Source organism: Sinocyclocheilus anshuiensis, unplaced genomic scaffold, assembly GCF_001515605.1.
Source record: "Sinocyclocheilus anshuiensis isolate Anshui unplaced genomic scaffold, SAMN03320099.WGS_v1.1 scaffold1189, whole genome shotgun sequence".
Lineage (NCBI taxonomy): Eukaryota > Metazoa > Chordata > Actinopteri > Cypriniformes > Cyprinidae > Sinocyclocheilus > Sinocyclocheilus anshuiensis.
Window position 1 is genome coordinate 581233 of NW_015552686.1, and position 5633 is coordinate 586865.

General features: G+C 38.7%; 1 protein-coding gene across 3 annotated transcripts in view; it reads left to right on the forward strand.

Moving 5' to 3' along the window:
* Positions 1-4879: 4879 nt before the first annotated feature.
* LOC107667622 (UBX domain-containing protein 2A-like) overlaps positions 4880-5633 on the forward strand; it is an 8295-nt gene continuing 7541 nt past the window's right edge. For all 3 annotated transcript variants that reach the window (XM_016459340.1, XM_016459339.1, XM_016459338.1), the window contains exon 1: positions 4880-4992. The gene's annotated coding sequence lies outside the window, so the exon portion shown is untranslated. The remainder of the gene's footprint in view (positions 4993-5633) is intronic.

Consider the following 5633-nt stretch of genomic DNA (forward strand, 5'->3'; position numbering starts at 1 on the left):
GCGCTTCTACGAAGTTGGCGCCACAGAAATTTTGAAAAATATATTTTTATACAAAAGCTGCACAAAAGTAAAAGAATGCGTTTTTGTTCTTTTAGTTATATTTACTCTGTTGGTGTTGGCAGTCAACTAATGTTTTAGTACATTTAATTATAATAAATTATATATTTGGTGAAGTTGCACAGTGTGTTAATGTGTGTTAATCGTCATTCTAACATTTGATTTAGTAACAAAAAAGTGATCCACGATCTCATACTATGTTTGGACATGCTATGTTCAGAATGTTGAACATGTTAGTAACATGGTATTTTTAAGTACCTTGGACAGTACCATGGAGTATTATCAAAGCATCGTATTACCAGTTTCACTGTACCACTACCACAGTACTTTTTGTTGGGGTTATATTTACACTGTTGTTGGCAAAAAAAAAAAGTGAATATGATGTGGTTTAAAGGAGACATACCCCCTTTTTACAATATGTAATATAAGTCTCTGGTGTCCCCAGAATATGTTGTGAAGCTTCAGCTCAAAATACCCCACAGATCATTCATTATATCGTTTTGAAAATGCCTATTTTGAGTGGAAGCAGAAACACGCAGCGGCTGTCACAGCATGTGAGTACTAAACTAAGTTCTCATTCACACACAAGTTTACTTAAAAACACACACGAGTTACAAAAACAGTCAGTTATGTCTATGAAGATAAACAGCTGGGAAATAAATCGCATGTTTATTTTAGATCTGTGTGGAAGCAGCAATATAGAGTAAGTAAATCAATTGTTCCACTGCTCTTTTGTCTCCTCTGAGGCTGGGACTCTAAATAGTGTTCTGTGCTCGTCTGTGCAGCCAAAGACAGAACAGTTATCTGTTTTGCTCGAACTTTCACCATGGCATTAGAACTGGTACACCGTTGTCGCTTACGAAATGAAAATGAAGGCGCCGTGCTGTAGCCCCTCACTGCAGAACACAAGATCCAGGGGGCGTGGTTGGATCCACATCTAGGGGGTGGAGATTGGTAGGTTTAGGTATATGTAAGGTGGGAGGAGTTGGATCTGGATCCAACCATGCCCCCTGGATCTTGTGTTCTGCTGTGAGGACCATCTCGCGCCGTGGGTGGAAACTTACAGATTAAGGGGCGGTGATATTATAATGAGATCCCTTTGCAACAAATCAGACGTGCTCGTTTTTTCAGGCAGAAAAAGGCTTACCAAAACAAAGTTACTGCCTGGGTTAATCTTTTTCACGTTTCCTTGGTTGGTAGATGCACCGGGGACCTGATTATAGCACTTAAAACCTGGAAAAGTCAGATTTTCATGATATGTCACCTTTCAATACAATTTATTTTAATAATTATTATAATTTTAAAAACTGAAGATGTCAGGGACATTCAAAGGGACTTCCAGGAACGGAAAAGGATGGCGATTATTATCATAAAAAGTAATGGAAAAACCATCTAAATTCTTGGAGAGTCATGTAAGATTGAATGTATGAAGTATGAATTTTTAATACATTTTCATCCCATACAAATGTACTCTAACATCTTTATTCTAATCAAGTTGTCAGGCAAAATGTAATTTGAGTCATTATAGCAGAGAAGTCATTTCATTTCCAAGTTCAACCAGATGGTTTGACTCTGAGTCAGTGCAGTTCACTTAAAAAACACCCTAAATGTGATCATCTTTGGCTTAAAAAAACGTTATTGATAGTGTGTGTGTGTGTGTGTGTGTGTGTGTGTGTGTGTGTGTGTGTGTGTTACATCCTCCACTAGTGGCACCAAACGGAACTACAACAATACTGATCATGGAACTATGATGTCACTTTGTAGGCAAAAACCCGGAAGCGAGTTAGCATTTTAGCACTTCCAGTTCCATTGTCCCAGAGTCAATGGGTTTTTTGAATGGGAGTTTGGTTAAATACCCTAAAATAAGGTCCGTGGTTCACACAAGCTCAAGATACTTTTACGTTTTATTCTATGACATAAAACATCAGTTACACCCCACTTGTGATTTTTTAAAACTGGTACGTTTCTTTAAAAAGACGGTTGCTAACAAGTTGCTAAAAGTGACTACAGACGCTGTCGGAGACATTAAATGTCATCACGCCGAACAGTTTATCAATTTACAGTATATTCCAATTGTAGCATAATTTATTGTGCAATTAATTGTAGAATAACCAATTAACCGTTTATTGCATTTTATATTGTTGTTCGACAATGTATTTTTTATGTTTTTTGCTTTGCCCCGAAATGCAGCACAAGTCTTCCGATGGAAGATGCTCGTTTTATCGCTTACTGATACAGAGACTCTGGGTTCGGACCATAAGGTAAACTCATATGATTATTCCATGTAAACACCACATTTACCGGCTTAGTCACGGTGAAAGTGAAACTTTAATGATGCATAGTGCTTAAAGCCACGTTAAAATTAAATGTTTACGGCCACAAGCAGCTGTTAGAAAACATTGAGGGCTTTCTTGAAGCAAGGATAAAATAAAATTTAGTGTACTCATCCTAACAAAACGATAGCTTAAATGTACTTTATTCACTAAAATAAGTTTAATCTTACCATATCCAAAAACTCGCTCACTCTGCTGTTAATAGATTAAATGCACTAGAATTTTATTGAATAGTACGTGGAGACGCGTTTTTAAATATTCATATTAATCAAAGATTTATTCACTTTTAATGCACCTTATTTCGAAATGTACAGAAATACGTGCTTTCATATGTCCTTTAGTTATGATTATTTCATTTATTCACTATACTATTTATTACTAATGTCTCATTTCAGTTTTAGTTTGGCTCTAGTTTTGTATTTATTCCAGTTTATATGAAAGGTTCATATAGCGTGGATTAAAATTCATATACAGAGTAAATCCTTTTCACTGAAAGTGTTACAAATAAGTTTGAAAAGTTGTGGGAAGCATGGTGGTGGTGACGTTGAAGGCGAGCGACTGTGGAGGAGTAGTTCAATTATAGCCTAAGTTTAGCTTTTAGGTTCTGGAGCTTTTATTTTGGCTTCAAAATTCATAAAAGTTATATTATTTTGTGAAGATTATCTTGATGGACAAAACGTGTAAGCATCAGCATACAAAGTGACGTCATAGTTCCGCCAAAAAGGTTTCCCAGAACATTCCCCGTCTGCCATTCTTCGATGAAACTGATAGCCCCGCCCTAAATTCACCCCATTGGCTGAGAGCTTCTTCAAACTTTTCTGATTGGCTAACATGCGTGGCCGGCCGCTCACTTTATTGGCTGTTTACAAGTTTATAGCTGTCAAGTGTGATTTCACAGGAGGACGTTATTTCAGTAATATATGTCAGATATTGGGTCAGGTGATGTGTGCTATTAAAAATCACTTCTAGAAGCGTTTATCTGTACATAATCCATACAATACATACATAATCTGTACATAATTAACCCATCTCTTTTAGAGAACTACAGACCGGTTTCCCTTCTTCCTTTCATTGCAAAAACACTTGAACGAGCTGTGTTCAACTAAGTCTCTGCCTTTCTCACACAGAACAACCTCCTTGACAGCAACTAGTCTGGTTTCAGAAGTGGACATTCAACCGAGACTACCTTAGCCTTGCTCACAGTTGTTGAAGCCCTAAAACTGGCAAGAGCGGATTCCAAATCTTCAATATTTATCTTACTGGATCTGTCCACTGCTTTTGACATGGTTAACCACCAGATCCTCCTGTCAACCCTATTGGCAAAGGGCATCTCAGGAACCACATTCCAGTGGTTTGAGTCATATCTCTCAGATAGGTCCTTCAAGATATATTGGAGAGGTGAGGTGTCCAAGTCGCAACATCTAACTACTGGGGTGCCTCAGGGCTCAGTTCTTGGACCACTTCTCTTCTCTGTCTTCATGGCATCACTAGGTTCTGTCATTCAGAAACATGGCTTTTCATATCACTGCTATGCTGATGACACTCAACTCTACCTCTCATTCCATCCTGATGATCCGACGATAGCTGCTCGCATCTCAGCTTGTCTAACAGACATTTCTTGCTGGATGAAGGACCATCACCTTCAACTCAACCTTGCCAAGACAGAACTGCTTGTGATTCCATCAAACCCATCGTTTCATCACAATTTCACCATCCAGTTAGGCACATCAACCATAACTCCTTCAAAAACAGCCAGAAACCTTGGAGTTATGATTGATGATCAGCTGACTTTCTCAGACCACCTGAGAAAACTGCCCGGTCCTGCAGATTTACTTTATTCAACATCAAGAAGATCAGGCTCTTTCTTTCGGAACATGCTTCACAGCTCCTTGTTCAAGCTCTTGTTCTGTCCAAGCTGGACTATTGCAATGCTCTCTTGGCAGGTCTTCCAGCCAGTTCTATCAAACCTTTACAATTAATCCAGAAGGCAGCAGCAAGATTAATTTTTAATGACCCGAAAAGAATGCATGTCACACCTCTGTTTATCAATTTGCACTGGCTACCAATAGCTGCTCGCATAAAATGTTCTGCAAGCGAACATCGCTTTATTGTGCCATCTCAAAGAGGCACAAAATCACTTTCACTGACTTTTACATTAAGCTAAATGAGACTTGTTATAGCACTTGCATATCATTGCTTTTTTTATTTTTGATTGTTTCCATTGGCCTCATTTGTAAGTCGCTTTGGATAAAAGCATCTGCTAAATGTCTAAATGTAAATATAATGTTGAGGGTATGTTGTTTCTGTAACTCAGCTAAGTTCACTAACGACCATCTGTCACTATCACAGCCAAGACAAACACACACGCGGCCTTTATTTAGCTTCCTTCAGTGAACCAACTCATATTCATACCAGAGTATAACACCTTTTCAAGCTCATTTGGCTTTCGTGATGTCATAGCAACGTGTGCACAAACGTTACGTCGGGTGACGGAGACGTCACAGGAATGGTGGACAGCCGTAGCGTACGGAGCGGCATGACAACTGTGAGAAATTTACGAGCTAAAGAGACAGTTTTACGACACCACTGAAGCCTTATACTGGTAACAATCTACAATCGGAATTATTAATCTGCCATACAGAAGTGACATGCTATGGGTTAAGCGCGTGTTAGCTGTTATAACGGTGCGCAGTGCGCTTGCGTGCTCTCTACACTGTCCTTGCGTAATTTTGGCGCACTGCTTTCATTTATTATGCTGCTTTTGACCCGTTTGTTATAGTGAATATGAATAGAGTGCTTAAAGCATGCATGTGGGTACCATTACTGTTCAGAGCTTGACCTCAAAGCGTTTGATAACATAAACTGAGGATATAAGTACACAAGATATTAGGCTTGTTTGAGATGAGCAAAATCTGCGCAGAACTGATCACCGCGAGATGCATGCTGCCGGTTAGAAAAGTGTCCGAGTTACGTCCGACTTGCTTCGATGTCACGCTGACGTGTGCCAAAAAAACTCTCGCGCAGTGTTGCCAACTAATTTTCGGGAAGTTGCTAAAGGAAGACTGATTTGTTGCTAAATGACGTTGCGATGTCATTGCGCGGTGACGTCTTGCGTAATCACGATGCAAAATTGTCACTGCATCAAATCTCAGCAAAAAAATAAAACATTTAAATATGTTAATTTAGATGCGTTTATAAAATAATATAAATGCATAATATAATATTAAAATATAAATAACTAAT